At 45.8% G+C, this 15,003-nt stretch overlaps 1 non-coding gene across 1 annotated transcript; it reads right to left on the reverse strand.

Moving 5' to 3' along the window:
- Positions 1 to 9,880: 9,880 nt before the first annotated feature.
- LOC116989772 lies at positions 9,881 to 10,045 on the reverse strand. Its single transcript, XR_004416321.1, has one exon. It is a non-coding gene; the product is annotated as a U1 spliceosomal RNA (small nuclear RNA).
- Positions 10,046 to 15,003: the final 4,958 nt, after the last annotated feature.

The following is a 15,003-nucleotide window of genomic DNA, read 5'->3' on the forward strand; positions in this document are numbered from 1 at the left end:
TCTCGTGTTCCCACGTACCACACATACATGCACATAATCATGTGTGGAAAGAAATTGCAGATGTAGGTTTACACTGAAGAGAGACGCAGAATGCTGAGGTAACTCAGCGGGTCAGGCAGCATCTGTTTGATTTGTTCCTTTCACACCTTTCATTCATTGTTTTGGTCACAGTTTTATTTTGATTCTGATAACTGCTGTATCTTTCAAGTTTAAGGCAATCCTAAGGAACATTTGAAATAAGTGATAAGACTCTATCAGATCATCTCCAGGAGTGGCCCAGCGTCAACTCTCTGTGTGGATAAATAAGCACACAGTTTATCCTTATTGCAACAGAACTTGTGATACATACATTCCTGACTGATGTTTAAGCCCAAAAGAGTGACATGAATTGATGACCATGGCCTGAGAATTACAGTTACTTTCCAATCGGTTCCTCAGTGCCAACATTTTTAAATCCCACCCAAAAAATTATTTTTAAGATATTTAGTTTAGTTTAGAGATAGTGTGTGGAAACAGGCCCTTCGGCCCACCGAGTCCGCACTGACCAGCAATCCCCGTACATTAACACGATCCTGCACACACTAGGGACAATTTATATTTATACCAAGCCAATTAACCTACAAACCTGTACATCTTTGGAGTGTGGGAGGAAACCGAAAATCTCAGAGAAAACCCATGCAGGTCACGGGGAGAACGTACAAACTCTGTACAGACAGCGCCCGTAGTCAGGATCGAGCCCGGGCCTCTGGCACTGTAGGCGTTGTACGACAGCAACTCTACCGCTGCGCCCTGTGCCACCCCTTGTTGTCTCAGGGCGAACTAGCGACTAAATGCACTGCACCATGAATCCAATAAGTGCTAACAATTTGAGAAAAGACACAACATAATAGTATGTTTAAGAAGGAACTGCAGATGCTGGAAAATCGAAGGTAGACAAAAATGCGGGAGATACTCAGCGGGTGAGGCAGTATCTATGGAGCGAAGGAAATAGGCAACGTTTCGGGCTGAAACCCTTCTTCAGACTGATGTGGGGGTGGGGGGGGGCAGGAAGAAGAAACGAAGAGGTGGAGTCAGAGGGCAAGAGGGAGAGCTGAGAAGGGGAGCAGACAGCAAGGACTGCCTGAAATTGGAGAAGTCAATGGTCATACCGCTGGGGTGTAAACTGCCCAAGCGAAATATGAGGTGCTGGTAAAGGGACAAATTGACAAGGGAGTTGCTGAGGGAGCGGTCTCTGCGGAAAGCAGACAGGGGAGGAGATGGGAAGATGTGGCAAGTGGTGGGGTCACGTCGGAGGTGGCGAAAATTACGGAGGATTATTTGTTGTACGTGACGCCTGGTAGGGTGGAAGGTAAGCACTTGTCGCTTTACCTCCCCCCTTGACTCCATTCAAGGACCCAAGCAGTCTTTCCAGGTGCAACAGAGGTTCACCTGCACCTCCTCCAACCTCATCTATTGCATCCGCTGCTCTAGATGTCAGCTGATCTACATCGGTGACACCAAGCTTAGGCTTGGCGATCGCTTTGCCGAACACCTCCGCTCGGTTCGCAATAACCAACCTGAACTCCCGGTGGCTCAGCACTTCAACTCACCCTCCCATTCCAAATCCAACTTTTCTGTCCTGGGCCTCCTCCATGGCCAGAGTTGGGGCCACCCTAAATTGGAGGAACAGCACCTCATATTTCGCTTGGGCAGTTTGTACCCCAGCGGTGTGAACATTGACTTCTCTAATTTCAGGCGGTCCTTACTGTCTTCTTCCCTTCTCAGCTCTCCCTCACCCCTCTGGCTCCTCCTCTTCCTTTCTTCTTCCCGCCCCATCCCCACATCAGTCTGAAGAAGGGTTTTGGCCCGAAACGTTGCCTATTTCCTTTGCTCCATAGATGCTGCCTCACCCGCTGGGTATGGCCTGGTTATATTTTGCCCTTCTTTCACCTACTCCCTCCCCCACTTCTCCACCAGCTTTCCACCCCCACCGCCTTTCTACAATCAATCTGAAGAAGGAACCCAACCTGAAACATTGCCGCTACATGTTCTCTAGAGATGTTGCCTGCCCATTGAGTTACTCCAGCACTTTGATTTAAAAAAATTGCCAATAAGCATCTGCGTTTCCTAAAATGTTTCAACTAAATTGTTCAGATTTTCAATATACTCTACCATGGTATGAAGTACTCTATTATCAGAACAGTCATAGTCAATTACCCAATTGACCAATTGTCCAATTAACTGATTAACAACGAACAGTTAACCAGTTGAAGACACAATGTGTTGGACTAATTTAGCAAGTCAGGCAGCATCTCTGGGGGACATGAATACACAGTACTACAGGTCAGAACCCTTCTTTAAGAACTGTAAACAGGCATCTGCAGTTCCCTTGTTTCGACAATTAACCAGTCTTCAATTCAGAGAAAGCCCAGAAAGGCAAACAGTAGTAAAATGCATAAAACATCTCCACATTTGGAAAGAGTTAAAATCACTTCTGTCTTGTTACAGTATAGATTTGATGACTAAAGTTGCCCTTTATTTTGAAACATCTTTACCAACATAAGGAATCCAAAATATAATGACTAACAAATGCTAGAGGCACGCGACCCAAGCAAAGTCTGGAGAGTATTAAAAGGGGAGAGTCTTTGGTTAGTAATCTTTCACAAACTGTGGAAAAAAACCAAGAAGCCTGGAATTATTTTGCGTCTGGGCCCTCTTGCGTAAGGATGCAATAATGGGAGCAGATCATTACTAACATCACTGTTGCCTGTATCTGGGGAAACCGTAGTAGAACAGTCACAAAGTGCCGGAGTAATAAAGATAATGCTGAGTCAGAGTGTAGAAGGAAGTTCGATCATCTGATTGAATGGTATATGGACACACTGATCTGTTCAGTATACATGCCTACTATATTCTGTTGTGCTGAAGCAAAGCAAGAATTTCATTGTCCTATCTGGGACACATGACAATAAACTCTCTTGAATCTTGAATGGTGCCAGAACAACAGCCTTTGCTCTCAACATAGAAACTTACAAAATTCTTAAGGGGTTGGACAGGCTAGATACAGGAAGAATGTTCCCGATGTTGGGGAAGTCCAGAACAAGGGGTCACAGTCTAAGGATAAGGGGGAAATCTTTTAGGACCGAGATGAGAAAAACATTTTTCACACAGAGAGTGGTGAATCTCTGGAATTCTCTGCCACAGAAGGTAGTTGAGGCCAGTTCGTTGGCTATATTTAAGAGGGAGTGGCCCTTGTGGCTAAAGGTATCAGGGGGTATGGAGAGAAGGCAGGTACAGGATACTGAGTTGGATGATCAGCCATGATCATATTGAATGGCGGTGCAGGCTCGAAGGGCCGAATGACCTACTCCTGCACCTATTTTCTATGTTTCTATGTAACATCAGTAAAACCAGGGCAGCGATTGTTGACTTTAGAAGAGGAAGGCTGAAGCTTCGCAAACCTGTCTTCATCAAAGAGTCGGTGATGTAGAGAGTCAACAACTTCAAGTTCCTGGGCGTGCATATCTCTGAAGGTCTGTCCTGGACCCAGCTCATTGATGCAGTCACAAATGCTTCTACTTCCTTGGAAGATTGAGAAGGTTTGGTATGCCAATGAATCCTCTCTTGGGCTTCTCCAAGTGTACAGTAAAGAGCATAATGACAGGTTGCCTCATGGCCTGGTTCAGTAACTTCATTGCCCAGGAGCGAAGGAGATGACAAAACGTCCGGTTCGTCACGGGTACTGACTTCCCCGCCATCAATGGGATCTTTAAGAGGGGTTGTCTCAGAAAGTCAGCCAGCATTATCAACAACCCACACAACAATGGCCATGCTCTCATTTCATTCCTGCAATTGGGAAGAGGGTATACTGGAAACTGTGACTTCCAGGTTTAGGAATAGGTTCTTCCCAACAACCATCAGGATATTGAACACTATGAAATCCCACGAAACTCCACACTCCAAACTGCTTGGGCTTCACTAATATTATCGCTGGCTGTACAGCACGGAACAAGAGATCTTTTCACTATACCCCAATACATGTGACAATAATGGACTAAACTAAAAAAAACGAAAAACTAGGGTCTTTGGGCTTGTTTTGCACAATATTGGATTTTTAATTTGTTGTCTTAATCTGTCTTTTTTTGTTTGTTCGTTATATTACTGAGTACTCTGTTTACAAACGTATTGTGCTACTTGCAAGTAAGAATTTCATTGTTCCGTTTCTCTTGACTCCTGACTAAGGTAGCGTCTCTGGAGAAGATGGATAGATGACGTTTTGGGTCGAGACTGTCCTTCAGACCGATTGTAGTGGGGGGAGAAATCTGGAAGAGAGAGGCGGGGACAGGACAAAGCCTAGCAAGTGATAGGTGGATACAGGTGAGGTGGGGGTGGGGGGGATGGGGGGGGGGGGGGGATGATATATGGAAGCAGTTATTGTTGAAATCCACCAACCAATACAAACAAGTAACTATTACCCCTAAACCTCTAATAATCATAAGATATGGATGATTGGCTGCATGGAATTGCAGCAACACTAATTATGTGTACTTTTAATAGCCCTGTCCCACGATACGAGTTCATTCCAAGAGCTCTCCCGAGTTTTTAAAAAAATCAAACTCGTGGTAAGCACGGAGAATGAACGTAGCAGGTACGTCGGAGCTCGGGGACGTCTCTTAGCGCTAATGGCAGGTACTCGGGAAGACTCGCTAACGGCAGGTAAGCACTGGAAGACTCGTGAAGATTTTTCAACATGATGAAAAACGTCCACGAGAGCCCCGAGTACCGACGAGCGGCCATTACCGTGAGTCTCCGAGTTCGAATCAGGGCAAACTCGGGAGAGCTCTTGGAATGAACTCGTACCGTGGGACAGGGGTCTAAGTCGGATATATTACAAATTCAGTTAGTTACGAGCGTGTCACAAAAAGCTGGAGTGACTCAGCGGGTTAGGCAGCATCTCTGAAGAGAAGGAATGGGTGACATTTCGGGTCAAGACCCTTCTTCAGACTGGTTAGGGACAAGGGAGATGAGAGATATAGACGGTGATGTAGAGAAATAAAGAACAATGAATGAAAGAATGGGGGGTGGAGGGATGGAGTGAGAGGGAATGCGGGGGCTGCCTGGAGTTAGATAAATCAATATTTATACCACTGGGCTGTGCTTGATTCAGTGATCACTCTCTTCCTAAAGCAGTTTGGTTGCCTGATTTCAACTTTTTATGGGAGTAATGATGCACTTCCTTGTAGTTCCCAGTGGATTTGAGGAATCCTTGGATTCCTTTTATAATTGAAACCAGATCTCTGCCCTCAATGCCAGACAAAGGCAGTTTAGTAGAGGAGGCAACTCCGTATTCAACATCAGTAATGATGTAGAGAACACAGTTATGATGGGATTCACATCTCAATCAGAATAGTTTCTGAATGATGCCTTGAAATAAAATACGAACGGGAAGCTGGATTGGGAGAAACAAATGGAAAATTACAGTGAGAGACTCAGATGAAGAGTCATTGACTCACAAAACATAACAACGGGCCCTTCGGCCCACCCAACCTGCACTCCCCATTAAGCACCCGTTTACACTAAGCCTACAACAATCCTATTTAATTCTCCGCACTTTCCTAACCATGTCCACAGGTTCCACCACTCACCTACACGCCAAAGGGGGGTCATGGTGGCACAGTGGTAGATTTGTTGCCTTACAGTGCCAGACAATGGGTGCTGTCTGTACGGAGTTTGCACGTTCTCCCTATGACCGCGTGGGTTTTCTCTGGATTCTCCGGTTTGCTCGCACGTTACAAAGACGTGCAGGTTTGCAGGTTAATTGGCTTCTGTAAATTGTCCGTAGAATTATGTTCCATAGAAATTGTAGCGTAGAATTAGCGGGCATGTGATTGTTGGTCAGCGAGCATTAATTGGGCTGAAGGGTCTGTTTCCACACTGTATCTCTAAACTAAACTAAATCAGGTTATCGGATTTGAGTGAGTAGCAAGCAAAACAAAGATTTTCACTGTACCTCAGGGCATGTGACAATAATAATCCTCAACCTAAAACTTCAATGGCAGATTAACCAACTAAGTCACATAATTTTGAGTATCCTAACTTATGGGAAGACCATTCAGAAGCCTGATTGTAAGAGGGGAAGTAGCTATTCCTGAGTCCGGTGGAGCATGCTTTTATGCTGACACCAGGCGGGAGCAGGGAGTTGAAGAAATGATCAGGGTGGGACAAGTCTTTTGATTATGTTGCTGCCTTTCCAGGGTAGCGTGAAGTGTAGATGGAGTCAATGTTAGGAGGTCTGGTCCGTGTGATGGACCGTGCTACATCCGCAACTCTCTGCAATCTCTTGCGGCCTTGGGCGGAGCTGTTCCCAAACCAAGCTCGGATGCAACCCGACAGTTTGCTTTCTATGATGCATCTGTTGACATTTGTAAGAGTCGTTGGAGACATGCCGCATTTCCCCAGAGGTAGAGTTGCTGCCTTACAGCGCCAGAGATCCAGGTTCGATCCTGACTATGGGTGCTGTCTGTACGGAGTTTGTGCGTTCTCTCTCTGTAACCGCATGGGTTTTCTCCAGGTGCTCTGGTTTCCTCCCACATTCCGAAGTCAGACAGGTTTGTGGGTCAATTGTCTTTGGTAAGATATTCGGTAAATTGGAAATTGTCCCTAGTGTGTAGGATAGTACTACTGTACGGGGTGATCTCTGCTTGGCGCAGACTCGGTGCACCGAAGGGCCTGTTTCTGTGCTGTATCTCTAAACTAAAACTAAACTAAAACTATAAACTAAACTAAACTACTGGAGTAACTCAGCAGGTCAGGCAGCTTCTTTGGAGAGGTGACGTTTCGGGTCGAGGCCCTTATCTTTTCCTCTCCTGACTTTGTAGTTCGTTGCTTGCCTCTAGAATAAACAAAAATCATTTTATAAATATTATTCCTTGTTAATTGCTTCCGAAACACAAATATTCACATGTACTGATTCCCAATTACCGGCAATCCTTTCTTGGCACTGTCATTCGAACTGTTGATCAAACAAACATTTTGTTAAAAAAAAATTCATTTAGGTTACTCTTCATCAAATAAATGAGCTGCTGGCTGTATAACAGTATTTCTGAGCGATGATATCTCAGTTTGTTCATAAACAATCATAAACGTAACATAGACAGTCACTTGCATTATTCTAGTGCCCTCGTTTTTTGATGCAGTGTGAGTTCCACGTAAATATATATTAAAACATAAATACTTGTGTTATAACACCAGGATAAGCACTCAACCAAGAAAGCCAAAGCCAAAGTACTATCTAAACTGTTTATACTATCTTATGCTATCTCCATATGCAATAAACAGCCACATGCCAACAAACACATTAAAAAAAACCTGATTGTGTAGATGCAAGTATCTCATTGGGGTTATCAAGTGGGCACCTCCCTTCACTGGCGTTTCGTTGAGTTATGTCCCTGTCCCACTTAGGAAACCTGAACGGAAACCTCTGGAGACTTTACACCCCACCCAAGGTTTCCGTGCGGTTCCCGGAGGTTTTTGTCAGTCTCACTACCTGCTTCCACTACCTGCAACCTCCGGCAACCACCTGCAACCTCCGGGAACCGCACGGAAACCTTGGGTGGGGCTCAAAGTCTCCAGAGGTTTCCGTTCAGGTTTCCTAAGTGGGACAGGGGCATAATAAGGCCCACGACACCTCGAGAAGGCTCAGCTGTCAGTTCTGGCGTCCCAGAACCACCCCCCTCAATACCTGCTCTCACCACCTACGCTGCCGGTATCGGCTAAATAATGGAAACTACACACGATTAACTCACTCTAACAAATGCTAAACACTCGCATCCTATCTTCATAGCAAAAGGATTTGAGTATAGGAGCAGGGAGGTTCTACTGCAGTTGTACAGGGTCTTGGTGAGACCACACCTGGAGTATTGCGTACAGTTTTGGTCTCCAAATCTGAGGAAGGACATTATTGCCATAGAGGGAGTGCAGAGAAGGTTCACCAGACTGATTCCTGGGATGTCAAGACTTTCATATGAAGAAAGACTGGATAATCTCGGCTTGTACTCGCTAGAATTTAGAAGATTGAGGGGGGATCTCACAAAAGGGGGAAACTTACAAAATTCTTAAGGGGTTGGACAGGCTAGATGCAGGAAGATTGTTCCCGATGTTGGGAAAGTCCAGGACAAGGGGTCACAGCTTAAGGATAGAGGGGAAATCCTTTAGGACCGAGATGAGAAAAACATTTTTCACACAGAGAGTGGTGAATCTCTGGAACTCTCTGCCACAGAAGGTAGTTGAGGCCAGTTCATTGGCTATATTTAAGAGGGAGTTAGATGTGGCCCTTGTGGCTAAAGGGATCAGGGGGTATGGAGAGAAGGCAGGTACGGGATACTGAGTTGGATGATCAGCCATGATCATATTGAATGGCGGTGCAGGCTCGAAGGGACGAATGGCCTACTCCTGCGCCTATTTTCTATGTTTCTACTTATCCTAACCCATCATTAAACTTGTGACACCACAAATATCAACCTTGCCTAAAACCGGGATACATTTGCATGGAATACACTTACAGTATACTCACAAATTACAACACAATTAACCTTAACATGCTCTGAACCGTGCCTCACCAAATTCTGCTGTTTGCTTCACAAAGTTCGATCCCTACTCTTATATCCCTACTCTAGAATTCCATTAGATTGTATCTAGTCTCAGAATTAGACTGCTTCAAGCCTAACAGACCAAAAGAGGCTGGAATTAAATGAGCAGCAAAAATCAAAGGTATCAAAGGTATCAAAGGTATTTTATTGGTCACATTCACATACACCGAGGTGTAATGAAGTGAAATGCTTTTTGCCATTTTGCAGCACACAAAGAAAGAATACAGACATAACACCAATAAGAGTCTTAAACACAAAGAACATCCCCCCACAATGGCTCCCACCATGAGGGAAGGCACAAAGTCCAGTCCCCAACCCCAGTTCACCCATAGTCGGGCCTATTGAGGCCTCCACAGTTGCCTCTACGGAGGCCCGATGTTCCTGGCCGTTCTCGCCGGGTGGTGGTGCTCCGGCGTCGGGAGAGTCCTCACAGCGGCATGGGAACCCTGGAACGGCCGCCTCCGTACTGGAGGCCGCGGCTTCCGAAGCCGACAAGGCCGCGCCGGTTGGAGCTCCACAACTGCCGATCTCGTCGCGAGATCCCAGGCTCCCGGTGTAAAGTTCGGCGCTGCCGCCCGCAGCTGGTCGCTCCACAGTCCCGCAGCTCCGCGATGTTTTACCCGGCGGTCTCAGCTCACCGGAGCTCCAGCGCGGCGACCCAGGCAAGGCATCGCCCGCTCCACGATAGCGCTCCAGCGCTGTGCCGCCGCCGAAGCCGAGGTTCTGGGCGGTCCGCGACAGGAAACGCCGCTCCACGGCCACTGGTAGGCCGCGAGGACGGGTCGAAGCTGCAGCCCGGAGAAAAGCTGCCTCTCCGACCAGGTAGGGACCCTGAAAGGCAGTTTCCCCCTCCCCCCCCTCCCCCCACCCCCCCACACAAAAAAGTCTAGACCACCAAACAAAACACTTTAACTAACTAAAAATAAAAATAAAACGGTGAAAAGACAGACAACTGCTGGCACGCATACATCTTGGCAATTTTCCTACGTAGATACAAGGAACTGCAGATGCTGGTTTACATAAATAGACGCAAAGTGCTGGTGTTTTACCAAAGCCGATCAGCCTTCAAACCTGTGGGTCTTTGGAGTGCAGGAGGAAACTGGAGCACACGGGGAAAACCCACGCAGGTCACAGGGGGAACGTACAAACCCCGTACTGACAGCACCTATAGTCAGGATCGAACCCGGGTCTCAGGCGCTCTAAGGCAGCAACTCTACCACTGCGCCACCGTGCCGTCCTATTAATATATTTTAAAAATATTTTTGCAAACTCAGTCCCCCACTACCACATATTTTGCAGTCGAGTATCCTGTATTTGGGGGACGTTGCAAGCTTCAGCACACCCGAAGTGCAATGGGATAGCCTGGTCCTCGGAGATCGGCCATCGTGACCACCGATTCTCCCCTGCATGGACATTTCTACACACCTCTGCTCTAAGTGACTGGCCTTTTATTTCACAGCTGTTTTTCTTCGCTTGTGACTCTCGCACTAGTGAGAACATCTCAACAAACTACCCTGTCAAACCCTCTTAGGACCTTAGACAGCATCTGGGAAAGGAATGGAGAGGTGACGTTCCGGGTCGTGACTCTTCTTCAGTCCGATCTGTCTGAGACGTCACCAGTCCATTCCCTCCGCAGATGCTTTGTTAAAGAAGGAACTGCAGATGCTGGAAAATCAAAGGTAAACAAAAGTGCTGGAGAAACTCAGCGGGTGCAGCAGCATCTATGGAGCGAAGGAAATAGGCAACGTTTCGGGCCGAAACCCTTCTTCAGACTGACTGACGTTGCCTATTTCCTTCGCTCCATAGATGCTGCTGCACCCTCCGCAGATGCTGCTTGACCAACTGAGTTTGGAGCCTGCGATCCCTTGCCTGGGACCGACGCTCCAACCCAGCACTCTGTGTTTTGCTCAAGATTCTGGCAGTTCCTTGTGTCTCCGTTAGGACCTTATATGGTTGAATAAGGCCACCCTTAATTTTGCTTAACACCAAGGAATACTGAACCAAACTGTCTGGCATCACAAGATAGAACAATCATCTCTCCCAGAAATAGACTCAAAGACTCCTTGAGTCTTTCTAGTCTTTCTCCTATTTCTTAAGCTTTTATATTCTTAAAATAGAGATAAATAGAAAGACAACTACTTTTAGGGAGAACATTTCAGAACTTGAAGCATTGGCAAATAATGACTGGGGTTCTGGCCATTGGCGGTGAAACTCTACACAGCTTTAATAAATGGGCTGATGATAGATAAGCAATGATATTTTAAGTATGAAAATATACAACATCATTTTTCATTCCTGTCTGGAACAGAAATAAGTCAAGAAAGAAAATCACATCCATGGCTGGTGAAGGAATCAGAGACAGCGTTCAATTCGAAGATAATTTTTTTTAAATTGCCAGAGAAAACTGCAGACCTGAGGGTTGGGAGCAGTTTAGAAATTCAGCAAAGGAGGGGAGAAAGATTAGTTCGAGGCAGGTAGACGATGAGACAAAGCGGGCAGTTCTATAGACATAAGTTTATAAGTTCATGTCATCGGAGCAGAAGCCATCGAGTCTACTCCGCCATTCATCTTGGCTAATCTATCTCTCAACCCCATTCTCCTGCTTTCTCCCCGTAACCCTTGACACCCTTACCAAACAAGTATTTGTCAATCTGAACGTCAAGAGGTCCCTTTTACAGTGTGGTTTACCAAAATGCTTCCTGGATTTGAGGGTATTAGCTATAAGGACAGACAATAGACAATAGACAATAGACAATAGGTGCAGGAGTAGGCCATTCGGCCCTACAAGCCAGCACCGCCATTCAATGTGATCATCGCTGATCATCCCTAATCAGTACCCCATTCCTGCCTTCTCCTCATATCCCCTGACTCCGCAATCTTTAAGAGCCCCATCTAGCTCTCTCTTGAAAGTATCCAGAGAACCAGCCTCCACCGCCCTCTGAGGCAGAGAATTCCACAGGCTCACAACTCTCTGTGTGAAGAAGCGTTTCCTCGTCTCTGTTCTAAATGGTTTCCCCTTATTCTTAAAGGCTGGAAATTTTTGAATTGTTTTCCCTGAAGCTTCAGAGGTTGAGGAGAGCCCTGACAGAAGTATTTTTAAATTATGAGAGACACTGATAGGGTAGAGAGGTGTCTGTACCTTTTTTCCCTGGGTAGAAATGTCAAAGGTGAGAGGGCATAGCTTTAAGATGCTGCTTCAGAATTTCCCAGCAGTGGGAACATGCAATAAGCTGCCAGAGGAGGTAATTGAGGCAGGTACGATGACAACATTTAAAAGACATTTGGACAGGTACATGGATCGGAAAGGTTTAGAGGGATATGGGCCAAATGCTGGCAGGTGGGACAAGTGTAGAAAGGGCAACTTGGTCTGCATGGGCAGGTTGGACCAAGGGGCCTGTTATAGTACTGTATGACCCTATGGCACAGAGGATCTATCGTACTCATGTCTAGTGTGATTTGACTGGATAGCATTCAGAACAAGCATTTCACTGTATCTCTGTTCATGTGACAATTCTTGATTAGTACAGGTGGCAGAGGTTATGGGGAGAAGGCAAGAGAATGGGCTTAGGAGAGAGAGATAGATCAACCATGATTGAATGGCGGAGTAGACTTGATGGGCCGAATGGCCTAATTCTACTCCTATTCCTTATGACCTTATAACACTAAGCTAAGACAATAAACCAGCTGACTAACTAACAATAGTTGGCTACCTGTAAACAACTCTCCCCGAAACCTGTGAGGCCTACCACAAGGGATAAGGGGAGAAGAAGTACAGGGACACCACCACCCACAGGTTCTCCTCCTGGTCGCACACCATCCTATCTTGGAAATATGTGGCTTGTCCACCTTCATTACTGGGTCTGAATTCTGATGCTCTCTTCCCATTAGCACATCAGGAGCTCCTCAGTCTGAAGGACAACACTTGTCCAAGATGGCGGCTCACCACCACCTTCTCAAAGACAATTCGGGAAGGCCAATACATGTCGGACTTGCCAGCAATTCTCAGATCCCCCCCCAAAAATAAATTAAATTAAACTGTGTTGCACCATCAAAAACAAAAGCCAGGAGAACTTGGAGTGTAAATCTGCAGTCATTAGACATTAATCATTGGTTTATTCTCACATGTACCGAGGCACTCTGAAAAGCTTTTGTTGTGTGCTAACCAGTCAGCGGAAAGACGTTACTTGATTACGTTGAGCCATCCACAGTGTACAGAGACATGATAAAGGGAATATCTTGAATAACATTTAGTGCAAGTAAAGTCCGATCAAAGACAGTCTCGATCTCTAATGAGGAAGATAGTAGTTCAGGACTGTTCTGTAGTTGTGGTAGGATGGTTCAGTAGCCTGATAAACAGCTGGACATTCAGCAGTCACATTCTTCCAGAGACCAGATCATTCGGCCAATCCATTTAGATATCATCAAAGTAACTTGAAAAATTATTTTAACATACCAGTTGATTTGCCATGAGCACGATTAGATAATAAAATGGTTTTAAATAAGCTTCAGTGTCCAAAGTACCTCTTAAAATGCAAGCTCTGGAATTCTTGTCTGCTGTAACGTCAGTGGAAAATCTTCTGAAATCTCCAAGAACAACATCAATGGCTCTCAGGAATTTCTTCTGCCAGAGGTTAACGTGATTGATTGAGGTGTATCCCTTAGAAATTAATTGTGTGGGACCTTACTGATGTTGTTGCAGTTACATTACATACTCAAGGTATGCAAAGAGTTGCCACATAAAGGGCGGTGACAATGTTACAAAGTATCCCGTACCAGGTCCTTATTTTCCTTGAACTTCGTCCCCTTTGATATGCCATTTTCTCACCCTACCCTTCCATATCTCTGTGTCTCCCACTCCCTTGAATCTCAGTCCGAAGAAGGGTCTCGACCCAAAACGTCGCCCATTCCTTCTATCCAGAGATGCCGCCTGTCCCGCTGAATTACTTCAGCAATTTGAGTCGATCTTCGGTGTAAACCAGCATCTGCAGTTTCTTCCTACACAAACCAAAGACCTTTCTGGTCCTGGGGCGGAGAGACAATTTGGAAGGGGATTGTTATTCAGCTAATTAATTAAGCAAATGTTGACCACCTAAATATCGGGGGGGAGACATAACGGATAATTAGAAAAGTCAGGGAATGGATCAATTATGTTTCAGGTTGTTCAATCTGAAGCAGGGTCCAGACCCGAAATGACCTCTGTTCGAAGATCGACACAAAAAGCTGGAGTAACTCAGCAGGTCAGGCAGCATCTCTGGAGAAAAGGAATAGGTGATGGTTTCGGGTCGAGACCCTTCTTCAGACTCAGGGGAAAGAGAAAAGAGAGACATAGAAAGTCCTCTGTCCATTCTCTCCACCGATGCTGCCTGACCTGTTGAGTTACTCAAGCACTTTATTTTTCTAAATGCATTCCTCCAGTTTCCCTCTCTACTGTAGAAACAAGGAACTTCAGGTGCTGGTTAATACACAAAAGGGCACACAGTGCGGTTTCAGGCAGCATCTCTGGAGAACATGGACTGGTGACGTTTCGAGTCAAGACCCTTCTTCAGACAGATGAAGAAGTGTCCTGAAGATAGGTCTCGACCCGAAACGTCACCTATCCACATTCTCCAGAGATGCTGCCTGACCTGCTGAGTCACTCCAGCGCACTGTGTCCTTTTCCCTCTCCACTGATCTGCCTGATCTCGTGATTACATCCTGTATTTCTATTTTGTTTACCGTGCTCTGAAACTCGGCACCCTTTGTTCATTTATCATCAACAACAGCTGAAGTCTAACACCACCCCACGCGGGTATTGTACTTCCTCAGCCATGGCAAAAACTTCCTCTCGTAAAATCGTGGTTTCATTGTAAACAGCTCTTAGCAGTCGTTACCAAATATTGTAGATCAAGCCCTTTGTAAATGAAAAGAATGATTCACTCCTTCACCAGAATACTTTCACCAGAAAGTGATCATTTAGAACCTCCTACACCAATCTGCAGCTTTGATCTGAAGATGCAACAAATCCGAGCGCCCTTGTGGCTGGATTTTCATACTTACCGTCTTATTACATGGAAGGAGGCCATTTAGCCCATCATATCCATGCTGGCTCCCCAGCAGAACAATTGCATCACTCCCATTCCCCCCTCTCAATTCTTTGTAGCCTCTTGAATATCAATAACACAGAGTCATAGAGTCTTACAGCGTGGAAGCAGGCCATTCGGCCCAACTTGCTCACACCAGCCAATGTGTCCCAGCTACACTAGTCCCTCCTGCCTGCCTACACTTCTTGATCGGTATTGACATGTACAGAGAAAGCTCTCTCTCTCGCTCTGTCTCTCACTCTCTCTCACTCTCTCGCTCTCTCATATATATATATATATATATATATATATATATA

Source organism: Amblyraja radiata, chromosome 29 (assembly GCF_010909765.2).
Source record: "Amblyraja radiata isolate CabotCenter1 chromosome 29, sAmbRad1.1.pri, whole genome shotgun sequence".
Lineage (NCBI taxonomy): Eukaryota > Metazoa > Chordata > Chondrichthyes > Rajiformes > Rajidae > Amblyraja > Amblyraja radiata.